Source organism: Piliocolobus tephrosceles, chromosome 18, assembly GCF_002776525.5.
Source record: "Piliocolobus tephrosceles isolate RC106 chromosome 18, ASM277652v3, whole genome shotgun sequence".
NCBI classification, from domain to species: domain Eukaryota; kingdom Metazoa; phylum Chordata; class Mammalia; order Primates; family Cercopithecidae; genus Piliocolobus; species Piliocolobus tephrosceles.
In genome coordinates this window covers 42887711-42912722 of record NC_045451.1, presented here as the reverse complement: position 1 = coordinate 42912722, position 25012 = coordinate 42887711, and the positions used below count along the sequence as shown (strand labels likewise).

Here is a 25012-nt window from a genome sequence, read left to right as displayed (position 1 = left end):
TACAGAAGATAGAATATTGCTGAACAGCTAGTGCTGCTGTCTGATTCTTGCTCTGGAAGCTTCGTCTCAGGGGTGTACCCTGCCGTGTGAGGTGTGAGTTGTCAGTTTGCACCTCGTGGGGGATGTCTCCCAGTTAGGCTAGTCGGGTCAGGGACCCACTTGAGCAGGCAGTCTGTCCGTTCTCAGATCTCAACCTCCGTGCTAAGAGATCCACTGCTCTCTTCAAAGCTGTCAGACAGCTGTCAGACTCCACCCAGAGGCGGAGTCTACAGAGACAGGCAGGCCTCCTTGAGCCGAGGTGGGCTCCACCCAGTTCGAGCTTCCCTGAGGCTTTGTTTACCTACTTAAGCCTGAGCAATGGCAGGCGCCCTTCCCCCAGCCTCACTGCCGCCTTGCAGTTAGATCTCAGACTGCTGTGCTAGCAATGAGGGAGGCTCCATGGGTGTAGGACCCTCCCGGCCAGGTGTGGGATATAATCTCCTGGTGTGCCGTTTGCTAAGACCCTTGGTAAAACCCTAATAAGGACGGGAGTTACCCAATTTTCCAGGTGTTGTGTGTCTCAGTTTCCCTTGGCTAGGAAAAGGGACTCCTTTCCCCCTTGCGCTTCCCAGGTGAGGTGATGCCTCGCTCTGTTTCAGCTCTGGCTGGTGGGGCTGCACCAGCTGACCAGCACTGATTGTCTGGCACTCCACACTGAGATGAAACTGGTACCTCAGTTGAAAATGCAGAAATCACCCATCTTCTGTGTCACTCGTGCTGGGAGCTGGAGGCTGGAGATGTTCCTATTCGGCCATCTTGCTCCCCCCTCTTATTTATTATTTCTAATTCCCCTACTTGTTGTGAGTCTCTACCTTTCAGCAGAGAGAAGAGCTCAGTCCTTACGACTCTCCCCCACTAAAGAGACAGAGAGAAAGAGTGAGAGATATTGAATGTGATATTATAGGCTGCTCTGAAATGTAGATATGTTTGCTCTTTCTCATCTTTGTAATCCAATATTTCAGTGAATTCATTTATTCTATCCATATTTATTTGGGATCTACTCTGTGCCAGGCACTCTTCCATACACTATGGATATAGAAATAAAGAGGAAAAAATAACCCTGATTTCAGAAATTTCAGATTCTATTGAGCAAGACAGACATAAAAGTAAAAATAATAGTTATTAGCATTATTATTTAAGAGTGAAAGTAAATAAAATGTAAAAAGAAAAAAGGTAAATTTTGTGAAGATAGGCAGCCAGGGTGATGACAGAGAAGAATCCCTGAGATGCATGGGCTCTTTTAGATGAGGTGGTCTGAAGAGGCACTTAAGAAGAAGTGGTATGAAGGAGCTAGGCATAACATTTCTGGAGCCACAGAGTTCCAGACAGAGAGCAGCAGGGATGAAAGGTCTAACATAGGAACAAGTTGCAGTGGTGCTCAATAAAAAATTTTAAAATTCCGTGGTCCTAATGGATGAATAACAGGAGACAATGGTTTGAAATGAGATCAGCAGGGTCCAGATGAGGTAAAGTTTTATGATGACAGTAAGGAGTAGATAATTACTTGAAGTATAATTAGAAGCCACTGGAATGTTTTAAAGAAAGAAATGATACGTGCTTACACGTCAGTTGAGTGTGCACAAGGTTATACTCTCTGGCTGACACTGTGGACAGCACAATCATGGTATAGTCAGCGGATTTTCCAATTCTCTTCTTCTTTAAGATTCTAAAGCAAAAATCAGTATGTAGAAGAAATTTTACTAATGTGTTCACCTCATAAAAATCTTTGCAGAATCTAGATGTATGTATTTACCTATGAATGTACATGTATTATTATATACATAATATATATTCAATTATCTATTTTAGGAAGATATTCACACACTTATAGAAAGTACCAAGATAGAAGATATAGGCAGGTAGAATCTTCTAAATATTTCCGTTCAGGCTATTTTTTGAGGTTTATGACAACGTGGAACATGCTTTGCTTCCCTTTACTTACACAGTTGCAAGAGCAGCTTATTACCATTGTATTTTCCAAAATAGATTTTTATTTTCCTATACCATAAAAATGTGATTGTTATTCATATACCTTTCATCTGTCTCCAGATGTTCAACTTGGTGACACTCAATCAAACTAATGAATTATGAAATGAAACTAATAGTAAGTCAACTTTCCCAAATCACTGGGAAAGAAGGCAATACAAAGTTCATTACTGAAATTCCAGGATGGTGAAGTTTTTCAGGTATAACTTGACCCAGTGTCAGCCTCTTCAAATTTGAGAACTGGTTAATCCTCTGAAGTGTCATATCACCTAACCACAAAATCTGGTGCAAGGAGGGGTGTTGAACATTTTACAGGGCAGTCTGACATTACTTAGGAAGTGAGGTGCTTCAGTGAAACATGCTACAGAAATGGGGAACTATTTACCTCAAATTGGCACACAGAATCACTTTTGAAGTCTTCTGATATTTCAACCATCTCACTTTCAAAACAGATGCTCCTGAAACTCCTTTCTGGGGTAGAAGGACATGTAAAATGCTATCTAATCAATGTCTCCTCTCTTGTTAACCTGCCTATTGAGCCAGCCTGTTCATTATACATGTATATTTTGAAAAGCTTTTCTGAAAAAACACCCATGTTCCTTGAAAATACATCCCACAATCTCCACTGCTTCTATCAAAATTCATTCTTTCCATGATAATGTAGTGAAAGGAATGATGAATTGAAAACTCACTGTTTTCAGTTTTTGCCATATTTCTGCCAAGTTGAACAGAATGTGTTATGTTAGGCACATCACTTCTCCTCCCTAGGATACAGTCAACGTTATTTGCAGAATAAGGGAACTGGATTACTTGATTTACAAAGTATGGTCTACCTCTAAATAAGGTTCTCTTTGTCTTGATTGATTGATTAAATTTAATTAATTAATTAATTAGATTTTTGTTTTTGGAGACATGGTCTTGCTCTGTCACTCAGGCAGGAGTGCAGCGGCATGTTATAGCTCACTGCAGCCTCAAACTCCTGGGTTCAAGTGATCCCCCCCACCTCAGTCTCCTGGGTGCCTAAGACTACAGGTGCATGCCACCACCACACCCAGCTAATTTTTTGGAAGAAAAATTTAAATTTTTTGTAGAGATGGGGTCTTGCTATGTTGCCCCAAGCTGGTCTCAAACTCAAATGGTCCTCCCATCTCAACCTCTCAAACTGGTGAGACTACATATCCAGCCCAATTTTATTTGTTTGCTCCCATCTATCACATACAAAGAGGCCAGGAAAAGGGTCTTCTTATTTACATTTATTATAGCGTTTTGTTTACATGAAGATTAAAATAGATGTGCCACTCTATATTTTGTTTTCCTTCAAGGCAAAATACTGAGTATACTTTCATTAAGCATCACAACTTCAGCAAACCATTTTATCATCAAAGTAGGAAGGCCAAGCCTGGCAGAAAATTATGCAGAATAGTCCTTCCTTCCTGATACTGCTATGAATACTTCCCCCTCTTGCCAATCCAAAGAGATTCCAAAGGCATCATGAGAGCTGATGATTCTAGTCAGTGCTTTGTTTTTTATTGCTTTTCACATTTTATTTCTGTTTATGTCTTTTAAAATATCCCTAGGCTCTTTAGCTTTCAGACCAAGTCTTAATCTGACAAACCAGAGTCCACTTGCAATGAGTTAAAGGAGATCAATACTATTTTGGACAGACTTAACACTATCCTTCTCAAGATGCGGGGGTTAATGGAAGATTAAATGTGGCAGCATAACTTTTGATTATCTGTGTGACACAATTTGGTAAAATAGCAGATCATTCAGAAATCATTCATATTTGGCCTTGAGATGTATTAAAGGATGCATCTTTGATCTCCCTCTCTAATTACGTTTCGCTTTGGTCTAATGTCAAAGAAATAATTTGCATTCCCAAAGCACGTACTAAGTAACAACAGAGGAAGGGGACTTAGAAAAAAGCAAGGGAGAGAGGACCAGAATAAGATTTTCAAATGCCTTAGAGAATTTGTAAAGTAAATGTGTATGTAAATAATCCAGATTACATTAAATTTGCCCTTTGTTCTACAGGCCAACTTCTCTTTCTTAAAATTATTTCCATTCCTCTCTTCCCCAAAACCAAAGTCATTGAAGATCAATAAATAAGCATGAATGTTGTGAGTACCTTCTATAAATAGATAATTACAGAGAATGCATGTTGAGAAAACAAGTTCCTTGCCATTCAGAATCTTCCAATCAATGCTGACACATGAAACTAAAACATATGCAGTGTAGAAAATAGGAATTGACAGGGCACAAAAATATCATATAATAATTAATTGTTCAATTGTTGTGGTGCAGCACACACTTGCTATAACAGATTAAAGGAGGAGATCAGTGAGAACTGCTAGAGTTTTGAACGTCTTCACAGGAATATTTGAAATGGTGTTTAAAGGCTCAGCAGGATTTGAATAAATAGAAAGAAGAGTCAGAACATTCCAGATTCCAGTGTCCAGAAAGAAAATGATATGAAAATGCATTATGCAATACAAATATTCATTATATAGGAACAGAAACTGGGAAATCTCAATTTATTTTACCCATAAATTTCAAATAAAGAATTTTGAATGAAAAAGTTAGCTAGAAAATTTGAAATGAAAGATGGGTAAATTTCCCTAGACAACAGTGTATGTCAGTTGTTGAAATTCACTGCCTCCTTCCAGTTATGCACTGTAGCTGGATTTAAAAGAATTCTAAATTCAAACAACATTTGAAGTTTTGTGCTAAGACGGAGGGAGCAAATCCGATGCTTTAGGGCATCAGGTTTTTTTGCTGTAGGGCCATGAGGAGGATTTGCACCCAGTCTCATTGTCCCCTAACATCAAGAAGAAGCTGTGTTCAACATCAAGCTATCAATGTCCTGTTTGAGCATAGCCATAGAAAAAAAGATTCTATGGATTTTTCTCACTTTCCTGCAGACTCAGAGAATCTTCCCAAACCCCTGTTGTCTTAAATTCTTGTCACTGAGACCAAAAGGAGAAGTGATGCCAGTAATGAGAACCTCGTTGCTTTTTAGAAAATATGATGATAAACTGTGTGTCTTGTGTATTTCCCTAGCTGTAGATGTAGATCCTCTGAAGTGTTGAGATCCATACGATGCCCAGGAGCAGAGAGAGGAAAGAGATGTGATGGGAGGGGGCTAGAGGAGTAAATTAAAACAAACAAACAAACATGATATCCTCCTATCATTAAATAACTTATCAACTATTTGCAGAGACAAGGTAGCTGAATAAGACACACACAAAATATAAACATGTAAAATGCAAAAAAAAAAAAAAAAAAGGTAACAGAGACAATAGCAGACAATAAGGTAAGTCTGAAAAGAGACAAAATGGCATGAAAAAAATTAGTTAATGCCAAACTATGTGGAAAAGACCGTGTCATGGAAGGAGGAAATTACTGCTTTGAACAGCTTATTTGGTGATAAGATGCAGAATGAACTAAGAAGGGCATACCAGGTTTGGAATTACGAAGTCATATGAGTCCTCTTATTTAGTCCCCAAAATTTTTCCCTGAGTTAAATATCTTTTTTCTCAATTGACAAGTAGGGAGTTTGAAGTTTAGCAAAGTTAACCGATTTGTTCAAGATTACACAATTATGTAATTGGTAGAATTAAAATTACAACCTAGGTGTATCTAATTTCAAAGTGTTTGCTTTTCCCCACTCATGAGTGGGGCTTGAGGGGATATTGAGAATGATTATTATTGCTGGGGATCATTTTCAGAATTATCAGAACTGAAGATGACTCTAATTCGATCTCCATGTCATGAAGAGAGAGATGTAGAGAGGCAGAGACAGAATGAAATAGGACAGACATAGGAAGGAAAAAAACAGGATCAGAGAAAGAAAATGAGACTGTCATGAGTCAGGTGAAATAGTTTCCCTTTTTTTTTTTTTAAGGAATTCAATATATCTTATCATCATCATACCAGTCAGCAAATAGACAATGTTAAATGTATTAAAGACTTTTTTAAAAAAATTCTCAACCAGAATAGGTCTTTTCCATTTCTAATATTGAGTATGGCTAGCTGCTACATGTCTCAGATGAGTTTAATATCATATGCTTATGTCATTGGTTTCCAGACACATGGGAGTTTTTTGTTTTGTTTGTTTTTGTGTTTTATTTTTTATTTTTATTTTTTGCTTTTTTTTGTTTCTTTTTTTGAGACAGAGTTATGCTCTGGTTGACCAGGCTGTAGTGCAACGGTGTGATCTCGGGTCACTGCAACCTCCGCCTCCTGCGTTCAAGTGATTTTCCTGCCTCAGCTTCCCTAGTAGCTGGGATTACAGGTGCCCGCCACCACACCCGGCTAATTTTTATATTTTTAGTAGAGATGGGGTTTCATCATATTTGTCAGGCTGGTCTCAAACTCCTGACATCAGGTGATCCGCCCAACTCGGCCTCCCAAAGTGCTGGGGTTCAGGCGCGAGCCACCGCGCCTGACCACACGGAAGCTTTTAAAAAATCCTACTGCCGGGGGCTGGGCGCGGTGGCTCACTCCTGTAATCCCAGCACTTTGGGAGGCTGAGGCAGGCGGATCAAGAGGTCAGGAGTCAAGACCATCCTGGCTAACATGGTGAAACCCCGTCTCTACTAAAAATACAAAAAAATTAGCTGGGTGCAGTGGCGGGGACCTGTAGTCCCAGCTACTTGCGAGGCTGAGGAAGGAGAGTAAGTTGAACCCGGGAGGCAGAGCTTGCAGTGAGTGGAGATTGCGCCGCTGCGCTCCAGTCTGGGCGACAGAGCGAGACTCCGTCTCAAAAGAAGAAGAAAAGGAAAGGAAAGGAACAAGGAAAGGAAAAAGGAAAGGAGAAAGGAAAGGAATAAGTTATAGTACGAGTCAGGCATGGTCGTTTTTTTAAGATTCCCAGGTGATTCTAATGTGCAAGGCATTTAAGGACCAGTGGTTTACTTAATTATTCAGTTAATTTTCTTTAATCCTAAATTTATCTTAATTTTCTATTATTCTAAAATAGGTGGATGCCAGATAAATATTCTTGAACTAAGGTTTTGAAGTCTATTTAGGACTTCAAAAACCAACTCTGCCACCTCTTTGAGAACATTATTGAACATTTCTCAATATTTGTTTCTTCATCGGTAAATAAAGAGCAACTATCTTCTAATGTTCTCCGGTACTGAATGAGAAGGTAAGTGGAGAAGATGGAGCACAATACCCACTATCTGGTGCTCAGATCCGATTTTTCCTGCCTCTACTCCACCTAGTTTAAGGAGGGAATTGAGTCCACAAAACAAAAGCAACTTGTCCCAGGTTCCAGAGCTACTTAAAGCATGGCAAAGCCTAGATGCTTTCAAGTATCTCTCTTTCAAGCATTGTTTTCACTATAAAATATTAAAGACAGTGTGAAGAAAATAACAGTAGCAGTAACTGAGAGAAATAAATAAACTGGTGAATGGCTTTCCACTCTGCTACCTGAAAGTCTCCAATGTTGCCGTGAATCCAGCTATAATGTGTTTAATAAGCCTCATCGTGTATGTATGTTTACACACACACACACACACACACACACATAGGCTCACTATGTTTCCCAGGCTGGCATTGAACTCGTGGCCTCAAGTGGTCCTCTCACCTCAGCCTCTCAAGTAGCTAGAGCAACAGATGTGCACCAACCACCTTGTCCGTCTGGTCTATATTTTACCTCCTACACTTTTGCACCATCTTTCTATGCAGCCTGATTTCTGTATTGAAAACTTCTAACATCCAGACTATTTATGCCTCACATTTTTCTTCTCACTCAGATATTCCTTCCACCTTAATACTACTTTTTATCCGAATGTGATTCACCTTTTGAGGACCAAGTGAAAAATCTATCTGGTCTACCAAAATAATTCTCTTTTTTTCTTTCAACTTCTATTTTAGAATCAGAAAGTACATGTGCAGATTTGTTAGAAAGGTATATTGTGTAATCCTGAGATTTGGGGTACAATTGAACCCATCATCCAGGTAGAGAGCAGAGTACCCAAAAGGTAGTTTTTAAGCCCTTGCACCCTACCCTCTCCCCTTTAGTAGTCTCCAGTGTCCATTATTTCATATTTATGTCCACATGTACTCCATGTTTAGCTCCCATCTTATTAGGCTTAGTGGTATAGTACTAAGGACACCAGGTTTGAAGTCGAAAATACTGTTTTAGTCCAGATGTTCACCACTTTCCTCCCATGAATTGGCATGAGAGGAGGGGAAAATATTAGAATGCAACACATCATAGGACTGTTTTGAGGACTTCTCAAATAAATATTAAAGAAAAAGCTTTGCAGAGCAAAAATAGGTCAGCAAGCTTGGAGTGTTGGAATGAGAACAACACATCACAAATTAGATTTTTTTACAACTGGATTTATAGTTTATTTCTATATATGAAAAGATAACTACCAGGAAACAAAGCATTTAGAAAATTCAAAGTTAGAAAGTGACCATCTTTAAATCAAGTTTCTATCTATTTTGGAGAATATGGTTATCTCTTCTTTACTTATTCAGTTAGTTATGTCAATTCTACATTCAGCCAGTGTAGACTCAGTCTCATAGTTTTAAACCAGAACTTGTCACTCATTTCCTCAATGACCTTGGGCCAGTCACTTAATTTCTCCACATCTCAATTTCTTTGTCTGTAAAATTGGGATAATAATCTTGACCTCGCAGAGAGGTTGCATGAATTAACTGATTAATGATTATAAAGCAATTTGAAAATACAGAACACTATATAAATGCTAAGTATTGTTATTAAGCAAATCAATTCAGAAAATCAAGATAATGACATTTCTTTTCAATCTATTTCTTAAAGTGCTTAACGCCTTTGCATCTAAGCTTCATGTTATAAAAAAGCAGTTTAAATATTTATAACTTGAAGTTTTCTAATTTAACCAGTTCCTACTGCATATCAGGGAAGAAAAATGGAGGAAAAAAATCTCATAAACTGAGAACATGAATTCTTCATTTTCTTTGACTTCTTGTTAATATCTAGTTTAATTTTAAAAAACAGCCATCTCTATCTATCTATCTATCTATCTATCTATCTATCTATCTATCCATCTATCTATCTATCTATCTATCTATCATCTATCTAATCTATCCATCTATATCATCCATCTGCTGGAATCTTGAAATTTCAGAGCTAAAGTGTACATTATATTCCAATTCCCTTGTTTTACTTATCTGGAGAAAGTATTGAGACAGGAAGTGATCTGCTCAAGTTTGCAAGGGTGATTTGTGCCAGAACTGATCTCCATCCTTAATCCTTGGCTGTCTAGCCTTAATTCAGGTGCAGAGCAAATAATAAAAGAGAGAAACAGTAGCCCTACCTTCACAGATTTTACTTGAGAAGACTTATAAAACTGATAGAGTGAAAAGCTATGATTAATTCATGTGAACTTTAACAACAATATGAAATAATTGGATCAGCTCCTAATTTATCTACTGTAGATTTTGTCTATGCAACTTTGGAGGTATAAGACTACTAGACCTGGCCACTGTGACACTTCTAACTTTCAACCATCACTTCACTTCACTTTGACACTTTTCCTTAAAATGCAGGTGAATACAAGAATTGGGTTTCAGGTTTTAGATATATATATATACATCATATAATCTCATGCATGTATACATATATATACACACACATATTCACATATACATTTTAAATAAAGATATATTTTGTATGGAGTGCTGATTTTTAATTGAAGTATTCCAGTTCTATGTCCAGCTCAGGCTACTACCTATGTAGCCTTAACCAGCCATATCCTTTCACTGATGACAGTTCCTTAATTTATTAAAGAAAAAGTCAGGATAGAAACCTGCTTAAGTCTCTCAGTGCTAAAGTTCAAAATGCTGTGGCATCTGAAGCCAGAGTTGAGAATCCCTCAGGTAGATATTGGATTCTGAATAGGTCATAGACAATAAATCTGATTGTAAAACCAGTCACACTTTAAACCAAATGCTCATTTGAGGTTTCCTATCTTCAAAGAATAAATTTGCAGAATGTTAATGCTGAAAGGAATATTAGAGATCATTTAGTCTGATTCCCTCATTTTATGATGAGAAAACTGAAGTCTTGAAATATTAAGTAAATAGTCCAAGGTCACCAAGTCAGTCCATGAGGAAGTCAGGTCTAAAACCCAGGTTTTCACAAATCCCAGTTGTCTGTACTGTCTTCTAAATCATTAATTGAAATGACATTGGGGTAAATGACACCTTTCCTTTGAGGATAGGATTTTATAAACAAAAAAATTCAAATATTAAAATATTGCTTCTCCTGGTTGTCTTTCTTTCACTCTTCACATGTGTTTGTTCTGAGGACATAGCATTTAAAAGAGGGCACTACCTATACAATAATTAGGCTCAAATTTCATAGTGTCTAAATATCATAAATACCCACCTTTCCCTACGATGGTCTGTCAATAACAGGTTTCATGCATTTTTTTGCTGCACAAGTTGGGAGAAATCTGTTGTCTGCTTCTCTTGAATGTTTGCATTAAGTAATAAATACTCAGCCTTCTCTTGCTCAACTTTGGCTTTTCATAGCAATCCAAAAGATCAAGATCTGTTTTAAGAAGGGGTTTAGTACCATTCTCAAAGTAACATTGGCTCACTGAAATAAATGTTGCTGAGTTGACATCCTCTATTGAGCCATTTAAAGTATACTTTTCCATCAGAGGGAATCTTCACTTTGGTCCTTCAGGGATTCTAAACTAGTTCTCATCACAACTAAGTAGGTTTGTGAATGTCTGAAGACCTGAAGAACCTGGCAGAAAAGCCTTACACCCAGTGTAATGAAATATGCAGGGAGGTACCTTAATTAGAATCCTCCCTTTTCAAAAGCTAGTAACCAAGAATGTGGAAATGCCATGTAGATCTAGATATATGAATATTCTTTGGTGCCAGATGATGTTTATGTCTCTACTGCATATAATGTTTGGTGTTCAAGTATGGAGTATGTTAGTGTGGTTGATGACACAGTTTCACTGAAAGATGATACAAAAATAAGAAGCTACCATGTTAAAGGGCCAGTCACTGAGAAACTCATATTTATTTTCCAGAAGAAAAGTTGGATCAGGTAGAACAGATATTTTGCCATTAATTCATCAGATTAGAAACCCATAGTTTGAAATGCTATGTTCATCAGTCCTGAGTTCTCTCTTAAGATTGATCAGCCCACACAGTCTCCATTTCAATCTCCCATGGAAACCTCAAACTTGAAATATCTTAAACTGAACTCACCATCTTCTCTTCCAAGTAAATCCTTTTTGTAGTCAATTAATTAATTTGCATAGGTTACCCATATATGAATGTCAATGCAATGTGATTTTGTGCTAATAAATAGTTTTTAAAATCCTATATTTTTGGATGCTTGAAATTTCAGCATATGAACATCATCTCTCTTACAAATTTATATTTCTGGAAAGGCATCAAATCATCTGCCATTTACAATTAGAATGAATGAATGTATTTGAAAATATTCTTGTATAATTTTTGGTGATAAAAAGGAGAAACAGGAGAAAGAAGACATCACAAAGGAATAAGCGTGTGCATGCATATGTGTGTGTGTACTCACTTATGTTTTAGGATATGATGAGAAATCAAGAGAAGGCTTTTTTTTTTTTTTTTTTTTTTTTTTTTGAGAAGAAGTCTTGCTCTGTCACCCAGGCTGGAGCCCAGTGGCGCGATCTCCGCTTACTGCAAGCTCCGCCTCCCGGGTTCACGCCATTCTCCTGCCTCAGCCTCCTGAGTAGCTGGGCCTACAGGCGCCCGCCCCCACGCCCGGCTAATTTTTTGTAGTTTTAGTAGAGACGGGGTTTCACTGTGTTAGCCACCTGACCTCGTGATCCGCCCACCTCCGCCTTCCAAAGTGCTGGGATTACAGGCCTGAGCCACCGCACCCGGCCCAAGAGAAAGTTCTAACAGTAAAACTTATTTACAGTCCTCTGCCTCCCAAAGACCTTGCTCTTTCTGTCTTGAAAGGGCTATTCACCAGATCAGCAGTCCTCAGATCTCTCTATTCACCGGACCAGTAGTCCTCAGACCTCTCCGCATCAGAAGTGTAGATACCCACGCCCAATTCCCCCAGAAAGTCTGATTCTATTGAATTAGGATGGTGCTCTGTCATCGGAATTAAAAAAAAAAAAATACTCTTCAGGTAACCCTATTGGATATCTAGAGTTGAGAACCACTTCCCCAAACCCTCCATGGTCCTGCTTCCATCATCAACTTCTGGCTTCCTCCCACCTTTATATCTAACCACTTTTTTTATGTGTTGATGTAAGAAGTGTCCCTCTAGAGTTAGTTGCCCTCTCAACATGATGAAGCTGGAGGCTGATTTTCACTGTCTGCATCTCCTCCAAGTTTCAGAGTTCACAGCATGTGATTAAACATAAATGCTTACCACCAGTTTACCACCACCTCCATTTGAGAGGATGCAGTTGAGCCCTGAGGTGATAGGCATGCAATGGTCCCCCGAACATTAACATTTGAGACTAGTAAAACTAAGTTAGTTGCCCAAGCCATTTTGGGTTAGGCTCCCTATGAGAATCCGCAGAGTGCCACCATCTTGTCTCTGTACTCAAACATTCACATGTTTCTAATAAGCTGAAGTCCAATAGAATCATGATCAAAAATAAATAAATAAATAAATAAAAATAAATTTAAAAAAAAAAACATGCGCTTTGAATTTGAGCATGGGCTTTAAAATCTGGCCTCTGTTACTTACTGATGGCATGACTATGGGCAAAGCATGTAATCTTTGTGAGTCTTCAGTTTTCTCATCTCTTAATTAAGGGTTGCAACACTCACCTTTGAGTTTCAGTGAAGGTTATATGAAATTGTGTATGTAAGTCATTTGCACAGCACCTGGCCGCTGCAAATGCTCAGTAAATAGAAGTTATAGTGATAGTAATTGCTAGTAAAAATAATCCTCAAGAAGGACTAACAAGTTCTGGGTAGGTATAACTTTGAGAAAGTGCAGAATTGCTGGCAGTATATTGGGGCAACCAAGACATTTCTCCCTTCCCATCACCTGATATGTGTCTGTTTTCATCTACATAAATGGTACATAAATATTATGGAGCTGGTCTTAAGAAATACATAAAAATTAACTATGGTAAATTAAGCAAAGAAAAGAGGGGTAGTCAACTGAACAGCAAATATATGAAAAATATCATTGAGGACTAAGAACAAAGAGTTACATTCGGATGCAGAAACCCCCCTTTTGCTCATTTTGCTGTACCTGTTTGGATGGCTTACAACCAGTCCTGCTTACTGGCTCTCTGGAGATGACTGTCAACAGCTGGCTGCTATACAGTGCTATGCAGGAGTAAATAAGACCCATCCTACCCTGCTGGCATCAGTGAAGGAAAGACCAGAAGGACCGTATTTGGAGACTTGACATTTTTATTACTAAGATTGTCTTCTGACCCATATTGACCTTTGCACATGAGAGCAGAAAAGACCCACACTTGGTCACCATGCCCTCCTAATTGAGGAGTGCTGCTTTATGTAGCTTAAGTGCCAGAATAGGAGTGCAGAATCTCGGGTGCTCACAGATTCACAGTAGGAAGCCCACAACAGCTTGCATTTGTCACCTATACCCTGTTTTACATAGACAAGTCATAACATTGGCTCCAGCATGCAACACATATAACTCTAAGCTTGGTTTTGGCAGGAAAATGAAAATGAAAAAAGACATCCACCCTTTCCTTATGGAATGTAAACACCTCACTGCTGGGCAGAAATTTACATCAAATTGTCATCTTTGTAAGGAAATGAATATAAATTACTCATCAGAAACATATATATTTTTTCTCAATAGTTGAATGACATGTTGAACCTGCTAATCAAATCGTCCTTGATTTCTCAATATATATATTTCTCTCTCAGTCTCATATAATATAAACTGGATAGATAATGTAGTATATTTTTTTTCTTAACTTCCTGGATTATTAATTTGAATGTGTCATTTTGAGCAGATTGTGAGCTACCACAATAAAGTTTGAGAGCAAGGCTGAGTAATCATATTGCACAGGGGTCTAATGGTAAAGAGGGGCATTGAGGAGGAACATGGAGGAGCAGGGGCCAGGTTTTAATGGAGCCACTTCCGCAGCATGTGCTACTTGACCTAGTTTCTGCTTCATACAGTCCAGCTTATGTAACTAGGTAAAAAGCAGGCTGTGGATGAAAACCAGATACTGTTTCTCGGCTGAGATTTCTGCAGCAAATAAATTATGAAATTAAAAGAGATAAATGCTCACATATGTATTGTGCAACTCATTTATAAGGAATCATAGATTCATAGACTGTTAGGTTTTTATGCACAACTATTTACATTGAATTATTCAGTCAATGTCAAGGAGACAGGGTTACAAGATTGAAGGATGGATATTTTCTGTCATCCTTCTGTGTGTGTGTGTGCGCATGTGTGTGTGTGTGTTAACATAACAAGAAACAGCTACCTGGATATCAAGAAGCAATCACCTTGCAGTTAATATGAAAGATAAAAACAAAACAAAACATATATTCATCATAGCTATCCAAGTAGAACATCAATAACTGAACAAATGGCAAGCCCAAATTAAATCAAAAGGCAATAACAAGAAAAAGAGTGTGGGAGCCATAGATCATTGCACAGGGAGGTCACTGAGCTCTCAAAGCCTGAGGAGATGACCCGCCCTGAAAAACCCATATAGGTGTCTTCTGTCCGTTCACCAGGCTGAGAATCATAAGAAGCCTAAGGAAGTTGAGTCTCTGTTAATAGGAATCAGCTAATGGCCCAGCTAAAAGCCAGTTCTGTCTTCAAGGAGCCAGGAAAGCCATGTGTCTCCTAACGTCTTCCCATGGTCAGTGAGTGGCTGAACCTGGAAAGCCCAAGGTAGATCCTGAGCCCTGTTAAAAGGCAAAACTTCTTTGTAAGCCATTTACTCCTCAATAGAACCTAGTGGATGTCAAAGATGACTTCAAATCAAGAAGAGCAAGGAAGTTCCCATCGTCACCCACCGTTTGTCCATTTGTCTGTTGTGTCTAGTTGAAACCACTAAGGAGCAAACAAAGACTGGAGACTCAGATATAACCCTAAAATTTGCTCCTAGGATCACTGAGACCAGAGGGCATGAGAAATCAATTCAATTTCCTTCCATTGCTGTACCTTTTTCCTTTTGGAGTTCCAAGGTCTAAAGAACTGCATAAAACAAATCAAGGGAAAATAGGGCCCAGCTGCCTGTGGCCTTTGTTGATGAATAGGGCTCTAAGTCAGTCACTCAGCTGTTTTATTACTTGTCTTTAAGGCTGATGAGTCCCAAGCAGACCTGCATCACTGAATTCTCAATAAAGGGTTAGTGCTTGTCCTGCAGAATAATAAGAACCGCTAATGACACCAATTAAGAGCTGTAAATGTCATTTATACTTGTTTGTTATTTTTCAAATCAATAAGGCTGGAAAGACAGAGCAGTCTGAGATAATTTAGATTGGAACAGTTTGTGGGGACATTTTAATGGATATATTGCAGTCGGGATTCTTGTTCTCCGTTTGGAGAAATTGTGTTTCTCATTGGGTTAATTCTAATACTTATTTAAAGCAGAACTTTCACTTCGAATAATTAAACATAGGGGAAACTATTTAAGGGAATGAAAAGAAAGACAAATATATACATTTCTGCATTCTGTTCATTAAATCCCTTGTTGGAAAGTGCACCCATCTTCTGTGAGAAAGTATTGTTAAATGGGATAAAAAATAACAAAAATAAAAATAAATAAATTTATAAAGAGAGAAAAAATAGTAGTGCGGGCTACAGCAGTATATTCTGATACTGGAGGGATGTCTGGGGCACATGATCTTATAAGGTTCTTATTCTTTTGCCAAAAGTAAGTAGTAGACTTGTAATTGGTTCATTCATAAGATTGTGCAAGTTACACATAAGGTGTTTGTTTGTTTTGCTGAAGTATGAGGCAGTTGGTCAGAACTCTAGAGAAGTCCGTTTCTTTATTTCCAAAAGTGGCAGAGGAGTCTCATTTCTCACTGGGGCCCTGTTCTAGCAAGAGAAAACTATTAAACATTTCATTGACAAGACTGCAACCAGGGACAGACAGCCCATCTCCATAAAACAACAGAGTGGTGCCAATTATTGCAACTAAAGGGACATCTCACCAGAGAGTTTGGGAATAGCTTACCAAGCTAACTTCTGAGTATTTGTGAATACATTCTTAAATTTTTCTATTATAATTGGGAACGTTAACAAAAGATGGTAAGAAATGGCATGTAAAATTCCAAATACCTGTCTTGCGTGTCTATCTCTAACACTTATTCCTCTATAAGTAGGTTCTCTGCTTTGTTTCAAAAGTGAGACTTAAGTGGTTAATCTTTTGAAGGTTTATTTTTAATTACTTTTAATAGAACAGTAAAATCACCAAGTCGGGGGGAAAAACAGACTAAAAAGATGTTTTGGGAAATTGCCATTTAAACAATCAATAATCATTTTGTGTAAATGTCTACTTGACAATAAAATAATTAGTGAAAAATGGAATATTTTACATACTCAATTTATTGTGGCTACCTCACAATTGTTGCCCAGTTTGATTACCTACACTGAAGATAGCATGGGCATTGAAGAAGTAAGTTACAACAATTTTAAAAATTAAATTGACGAATGTTTAAAATAAAACAGATAATGCAGTGGGGGAAAATAAAGGGTATAGAAAGTATATTCTAGCCGTATGTCTTTTCTGGTTGATTTGATATACATTCACGCTTCTTTTTTTTTGACTTTTGACAGTGTGATGTCATGAAAAGGAGGAATGCAGGGAGAAAAACATGTTTAGATGTCTGGTATGCTGTTGCCCAGATCATTTAATACAGATTTGATACAACGCTTGATCTTGTCAGTGTTCTCAAGCTTGCCTTTGTTTTAAATAATGCAACTTTAATATCCACAAATTATCTCTAACTTACCTCCCCACTCAGAGCTCTACTATTCCATTAAATATTTTTAATTTTCTTCATTGGCCAAATTTACCTACTCATTCTCCTCAAATATTTCCCACACTCTCTCACATGTCATTATCTCCGGAATGTCTTCTTATCTACCCTATCTTCATCTATGAAAATTTTAGCCTCCATAGACAGCACAGACTTCAGCCAGTTTGTAAGGTGTTATTTGATTAAACCAGTTGGAAATAGTTTTATGTCAGTCATTCATTCACTTGTTCAACACACATTTACTGATGGTTTACTATGTGCCAGGCATTGTGGTAGGCTCTGCCCTCCCTTAAAAATATTATTTTTATATTTGGGCCAACCACATGGCTCTTGATATATTTTGCTGAATGTTACAGCAATTGGCACATGGACTTTATCTTAGCACAGTAGGGTAAGTTCCTTGAGGGCTGAGGCTTTGCTTTAGTCATTTTTGAACTTACTGAACTGCTTATGATGGCATCTTTCTTAAAAGAAATGAATGAAAGAGCATCAAGCTATGTATATATAATTCCAAGACAATTGAACTGCTGAATTTGAGAGAAAAATGATAAGATTAGGTAGCCATGTGCTAATTTAGATAAAACAGTAAGTTAATTCACTTAATTTCTTATCCCCTGCTTATCTGGATATTATTAAAAAATGGCATTCAGTGATTTTTCTCACTTGACATTTTTTTTTGTCAAAGGCCAATCAGAATGCTCCAATAAATAAACAGAATCAAGAAGACCTAGTGTTGAGATATGGTTTGGGGTTTGTTTTTAATACACATGTGTAGTCTACAAGTCACTTGTGTCAATGGCTGGCAGTGAGAAAACTGAATGCAAAGGTGTATAGGATTCCTCTGTTTCATTTGGGCTGCAGAAAGAGGGGAAACATAAATGACTTCTGTAAGCCCAGTTACTCTCTAGTAAGCCCTAGAGCAACCTCAATACAATCCCCAGTGGGCAGGGATATGGTGGTGTCTGATACTAACTAAAATGCTCAAGGCCATACAGAACTAGGTGGATAGAGGGAGCAAATTGGGCTCGCCGTAGTGGATACCACATAGTTTCCTCTCAATCCTTCTTTTTCCTCCTCATTAATTCCCACTTTTTTTTTCTGCCTGAGGCTCCCTGAACTCACTCTTTCTCTCTTCAAAAGAGATCCACCAGACAGCATCAGATAAACTCTCTTGCTCTTGGAATGGAGTTCGTTTCCAGCATGAGGAATAATTATCTCAAGGGATACATCACTCTGTGGAATGCCAGACCACAGAAAGTTGTGTGAGGCAGGACATTTTAAGGGCAAGCAGCCCTGAATTAAAATTAAACTAATTAGGTAACTTCCATTTTAATCACCCTGTGAAAAGGTCATTGTGGCCCAGGGACTTAGGCTCAATAGATATCTGTTTGATGATTGCATTTACTCATTAGTTTTCTAAAGTTTAGGTACTTGGTTTTGTTACTGACAAAGAATCCAATAAGGCCTGATGACCTCAATGGCAGAATGGACTCCCACTGTTCATATTATTTTCTCTTTGGAAAGAAATTTCCAACTACATCCCCCTATATGGGGAGTCACAGGGTCACTAGTAAACAATATTCTCTGTTCAGGGAAGATTTATGTGAGTGTTCCTTCTCAGCTATCAAATGTAGGTCAAAGAGTCTCTCATTTCCTGAAGCAAAGGCCCCTTCAGGGTCAGAGAGCTCATAAAACCATGTATAAAGCCAGATTGGGAATGACTAGAGAGAGGCAGATATGGCAGCTGGCTAGAGAGCCCAGACCCATCTCTAGAGAGCAGCGGTCCATTGCCATACAGTAATGCACACTCGGTGTTGCCAGATTTTCACAAAAAGCCAGAAAATGGAAGTTTTATGTAAAATCTCCTAATTTTCAAATGTTGACTTAAGATATTAACATGTTGTTAAAGGTAAACTATGTCTGTGGGCCACATCCAGGCCATAGCCCATGAGTTTGCCACCTCTGATTTTTAAAAAGGTAAACTTGTGAGTTGGTACAGTGGTGCATGCCTTGGAGTCCCAGCTACTCCGAAGGCTAAAGTGGGAGGACTGCTTGATCATGGTATAAGTTCCAGCCTGGCGAACATGGTGAGACTCTGTTTCTGTGTGTGTGTGTGTGTGTGTACACACACACATACATATAAACAAGGCAAATTTGTGGTGTGATAGAGTGTATGTGGAAAGTCTGGGCCCTTAACCCCTTTACTGCATTTCTTACAACCAGAGCAATTCTCATTTTCTCACCCCACCCACCTACCCACCCACTTCCATCCCCAGCTCATTGGAGGCCCACATGGTCAATTTCCTTGTCAATGAACAAAGGAAAAAATATTTTTTGAAGAAGTGCCTTTTTAAATAATATAAGAAAAGGTTTTTAATTAGTGCCTCCGATCTTTTGAAGTTAGCTTTCCCTAGATAAAAATTTAGTCACTACAACAAAAGAAGTAGTAGCCTTTACCTGGTTCTGTTGCTTATGCTTGTTTAATGATAAACACCATCTCCCCCAATTCCGTATTCAAGTGTTAAAAAGTAACGAAGGCTTTTCAATTGCCATTTATGACTGCAACGAAAAATTTGCTTCTGCATAAGGCTTGCCTATCCTTACTAAATACTCTGTGATTTTTTCTTATTCTAATGCCCTTAATTAGATTTATAGACTCTTTACAGTGTTTTATGTTGATGAGGGACTTAGAATACAGCACACACTAATAAAATATCCCCACTACCCAACTTGTGCTTTTGCATGTTTTATTTCAGTGAATAATGAGTCTTAAATAATGTTCTGAATATGTTGTCGAGGATGTTCTAAAGAAATATGGACTGATGATCCATCAGGAAACATTAATAAACACACAACCACATGGAACTGGTGACCAAGAGAAAGTGATTGATTGGGCCATAAACCGTTAAAGAATTTGGACCATGAATGCCTGCTACAAATAAAAATGTATTTAGAAAACAACAGTTATACATTCTCATTTTTTAATTTCCTTTCTGTGACTTTTACCTTGTGTAAATGTTTTAAAATTGAAGGTAATCATTGTATAACAGTCTCCATCCTGGGGTAAAGAAATTTACTCTACATAGTTTCCTTTTCACATGACACAGCCATTTTCATGGTTATAGCTAATTAGTTTGGTTTCGACATTAGATACGGAGGATGTTTAAGCAACGTAAACTAGCTGTCATCCAGCGGCATCATAATCAAAATGGCATAAAATTTGCCATAAAACCTGAAGCTAATAACATTTATAAGGCACCTTATTACATAAGGATATTGGAGAAGCTCAGACACTGTATATCACAATGCTTACCCAGGGACCTGGTTCATTTTCCTAATGACTGTGTATGGGTTTACTTTAGGAGTTTTTATGTACCTGCCTGAGCACCGGGCTAACTCAGTCAGACTGATAAGAACTGAAGCAGAGTGAGGTCCAAACTAGATCTGCCTGAAAATGAATCAGCAATCTGGCTACCTTTGTTGTCCACTAGCTAAGCCTTCTCAGCATTTTGTGGTCATGCTGGTTTTAATATTCATCTATGTTTTATTTGAAAATGCTTATGGCCAGGCGCAGTGGCTCAAGCCTGTAATCCCAGCACTTTGGGAGGCCGAGACGGGTGGATCACGAGGTCAGGAGATCAAGATCATCCTGGCTAACACGGTGAAACCCCGTCTCTACTAAAAAAATACAAAAAACTAGCCGGGCGAGGTGGCGGGCGCCTGTAGTCCCAGCTACTCGGGAGGTTGAGGCAGGAGAATGGCGTAAACCCGGGAGGCGGAGCTTGCAGTGAGCTGAGATCCGGCCACTACACTCCAGCCTGGGCCACAGAGTGAGACTCCGTCTCAAAAAAAAAAAAAAAAAATGCTTATATCCTGCTCTCCACCTAAGGGTTCTTTTTTTTTTCTATTCCCTACTCTTGTAGCCTTTATGCTTCCACTCAACCTTGTAAGCTAACGTCAAGCTATGTTTCCTCACAGATATTTCCCTACAACTCTAGCCCACATCAGTCTTTAACTTTGAGCTTTTATCTGGTCTGCATAGTCAGTGTCCATTCTTGCCTTCATTCTTGCCTATTTTTTTTTTTCTTTTAAAAAATTGAATACAACTTACAGCTCAACCTTATATCATCACCAAATCATAGACAGTCAATCCTGGAAGTACAATACGGCCACATGTTCCAACATTAAATGATATTTGACCAGTCCTACTTGGGACTTCCTTTTCTCTTTCATCACCCATGGAACAGTCAGCTGCAGCATGACAACTACGTTGCATTGATTTTCAGGATCCTACCCACAGTTCAATCTATTCACATCATTTCTTACTTGCTAGTCTAGCTCCTGTCATTCCACCATGCTAGACCGTTTCTGGTGGACCCTTCATTGTCTTGAATACATTTTCCGAACAATGACTTAATCGATGGTTTCCAATAATAACTGTTGCCTAGAAGCCCTGCTCTCAGTCCCATACAGTCACATCTCATGCAGCAACTTGAATATCAAACATAATCTGTATGGTGAAGATTTTTCTATTCCTCCCTCGGCTTAGTGATCCCTCTCTAGGGAGGAGGACCAACCTGATTATCTGAACCATCTCTCCTATCTCTTCTCAGGGGAGTTTCTGAATGCCCTATAACTTGGATCCTGCCAAATATGATAATCAGTTTAGCTTATTTCCTATCATGCAATGTGTTATGTTATATGCTAGCTAGTTTGCTGATTATGTCCTGTGTAAAGCTTGCCTTTTCTCTAACTAGATTATAAGCTTCTTATGAAGAAAGACGCTGTCATTATACTTCTTTATCAAAGCTTTAATGCATTCTCTAGTCCTAGGAATGTGGTAGTGCTCATACATTCATTAATGATTATTTTCCAAAAACAGCGTGAACCCAGTATGATTCTAATACAATAAAGACACCATTCTATCATCTAATCGGATCTGGCTGTCCACCATTGGAAAGAGTAATACAGTTGCTGAATGTAAGATGTGCCCCAAATCCACCCTAAACCTTCCTTTCCTTACATGATCTCCTTTTACTGTAAATTTGAATCTTCACTTCATTCAATTCTCAGTTTACAATTTCTGGCTTTATTCTCCAGTTTTCTAGTTCTTCTGCCTCTCCTCTTCTCTCCTTTCCTTCCCTTTAACTTAAGGACTTTTCTGTTGCCAAGTTGTTTATGTTTGACTCTGTGGTAACTTCCTGGGAACTGCCCGTGATACAGCCTGATTAAGTGTGGCCTTTCTCCTTGGAACCTTTTCCCTCTCTGGGGCTCCAGCCCTGAGAATCACTGCCTTGTAGAAATGATATGCCTTTTCACTTCTTTGGTATTGCTCATATCATTACTTCTACACATCCCATTGTGCCATCTATGCCTCCCCAGACAGATACCTCATTTTCCCCCATGATAATATAATAGTAATAATAGATTTTATATAATTTTATATGTATTATATAATACATGTAAAATATTTAGTGACAACTTCTTAAGCTCAAATAGTGATGCCAAATATTAGAGAAAATAAGTATAATAATTGGAATGCATGCAAATTAATTGGTAATGGTGTAGATCACAAAATGCTATAAATATGCAAACAGCAGTAAACCATCATCAAAGTGCCCCCCCATTTATTAGGGGAGTTTATTTGTGTATTGTGGATTATAGATTATTATAGTGAAAAGAATAAACAAAATTAGAAAGTGATTGCATTACAATATGGCAAACAGACATCTATAACATTTTTATGAAAGACTTTAACTTCTTACGGTATTTTTGAAAATGAAATGGTTCATGAAGTTTCCTGAGACTGAGGGACCCACAGAACAATTGAAATGGCCTGAGAAAGAGAATTCATCCCTTCATATTAGGAAGCTAGCCCTGTTCTGATATTTGGCAATCATACAAACAAAAGTGTATGTATATTATTATGGACCATTCTAGGGAAAACCTTTACCTCATCAAACTTACTTGTGAATGTAAAGGAGTCACACTACACAACTAAGTAGAATACACAGCACATCTGACAATAATAAGGTTAGGAGAAAACTAAAACGGGGTTATGGGATGCTTGTCAAGACTGGTATGCACTAGTTTAAGTACAAATATCAAGATAGGTTTCACTGATATTGTGCTATTGAGCAGAGAAACAGTTTAAGAAATAAGTGATGTGATATCTGGAGAAAGCATGCTTCAGGTACAGGAAGCAGAGAAAGAGAAACATTTTATCCTTGCCACTCAATAACAAGGATCCCTGCGAGGTTGGTGGTCATGAATTTAAAGTGATATCAGTCATCACGGTTATGTATATATTTTTTGGTTTTGGTTTGGTTTTTGCTCTAGTGATCAGAATGGGTGGGAGCTGGATTTGACCAAGTTTCGGATTTTGCCAAGTGATTATAAAGAGGAAGAGGATCAACAGAGTTGAAAGAGTAAACAAGGAAATGATAATAAAATATGAATCTCAAATAAGGAAGAAAATGAGGGCATGGGGAAGGAATAAGGGACACTGGAAAGGTGGCAGAATCAAGTAATTGTAGATCCTTGAGAGCTCAGAGACTTAATAAATCTGACTTCTAGTCTATGTAGAGTTGATTGACAGCTGGCAGCCCCTGGGTACCTTTCAGGATTGGGCTAGTCACAAGAGGGATCAACACAGTCTTAGAGGGTTGAAACTTTCTGCTCCATTCCCCAATCTCTGGGGAGGGTAGACAGGCTGAAAGTTAACTTAATCACCAATGGCCAAGGGTCTAATCAATCATGCCTATGTAATGAAGCCTCCATAAAAATCCAAAAGGACTGAATTCAGAGAGCTTTCGCAAAGCTGAATTAGGAGGTTCCTGGATGGTAGTAGGCCTAGGGAGGGCAGGGAAGCCCCATGCCCCTTCCCTTATACCTCATACTATGTATCTCTTTATCTGTATCTTTTGTAATATCCTTTAGAATAAAATGATAAGCATGTTTTGCTAAGTTCTGTGAGCCATTTTAGCAAATTAATTGAACCAAAAAACGGGGTTGTGGGAACCCTAACTTGAAACTAGTCAGATGTTCTAGAAGTCCAGACTTGTGACTAGTGTCTGAAGAGGAGGCAGTCTTGGAGACTGAGCCCTCACTCTGTGGAATCTGATGCTATCTTCAGGTTGATAGTGTTAGAATCATGTTGGAGAACACCCAGCTGGTAACTGCTGTAGAATTGATTGCTTACTCAGTTTGTGGGGAAAAATTCCCACACATTTGGTCACCAAAGTCTTCTCTATTTATTGTCATTGTGAGTGAGAACAGAGAAAAAAAAACATGGTTTTGATTTTGCGTTTCCTCTAGTAACAGAAGGTATGTACTTCAACATGGCAAAGACCACATTTGATAAACCCACAACTAATGTCATACTGAATGGAGAAAAGCTCAGGAAGAGAACCAGGATGCCCACTCTCACAACTTCTATTCAACATAATGTTGAAAGTCCTAGCCAGAGCAATTAGGCAAGAGAGAGAAATAACTTTGAATAACCTAATCAATTTTGAGCAAAATGAACAAAGCTGGAGATAACATATTATTGGCTTCAAAATATATTACTAACTATAGTTCCCAAGACACACAGTACCAGCACATAGACAAACAGACCAATGGAACAGAATAGGGAGCTCAGAAATGAATTCATGCACCTACAGCCAACTGATTTTTGACAAAGATGCCAAGAATGCACACTGGGGAAGAGAGTCTCTTCAATAAATGGTGCTGGGAAAATTGGACATCAGAAAATCATACTGGACCTCTACCTCTCATTATATACAAAAATCAACTCAAAATGGATTAAAGGCAAATATAAAGTTGAAATTATTAAACTACTAAAAGAAAACAAGGGAAATGTTTCACAACATTGGGCTGGGGAATAATTTTTCTTAATAAAATAACTCAAAAGCAAAAGCAAAAATCCCCCAAAATAAACAAATGGGATTACATCAAACTAAGAAGCTTTTGCATAGCAAAGGAAACAACTTAATGGGGTAAAGAGACAATCTAC

The 25012-nt window shown here is 38.3% G+C and overlaps 1 long non-coding RNA gene across 1 annotated transcript in view; it reads right to left on the bottom strand.

Annotated features, from left to right (window-relative positions):
* LOC113225013 overlaps positions 1-25012 on the bottom strand; it is a 198952-nt gene that overhangs the window by 120383 nt on the left and 53557 nt on the right. The gene's annotated exons all lie outside the window — the stretch shown is intronic.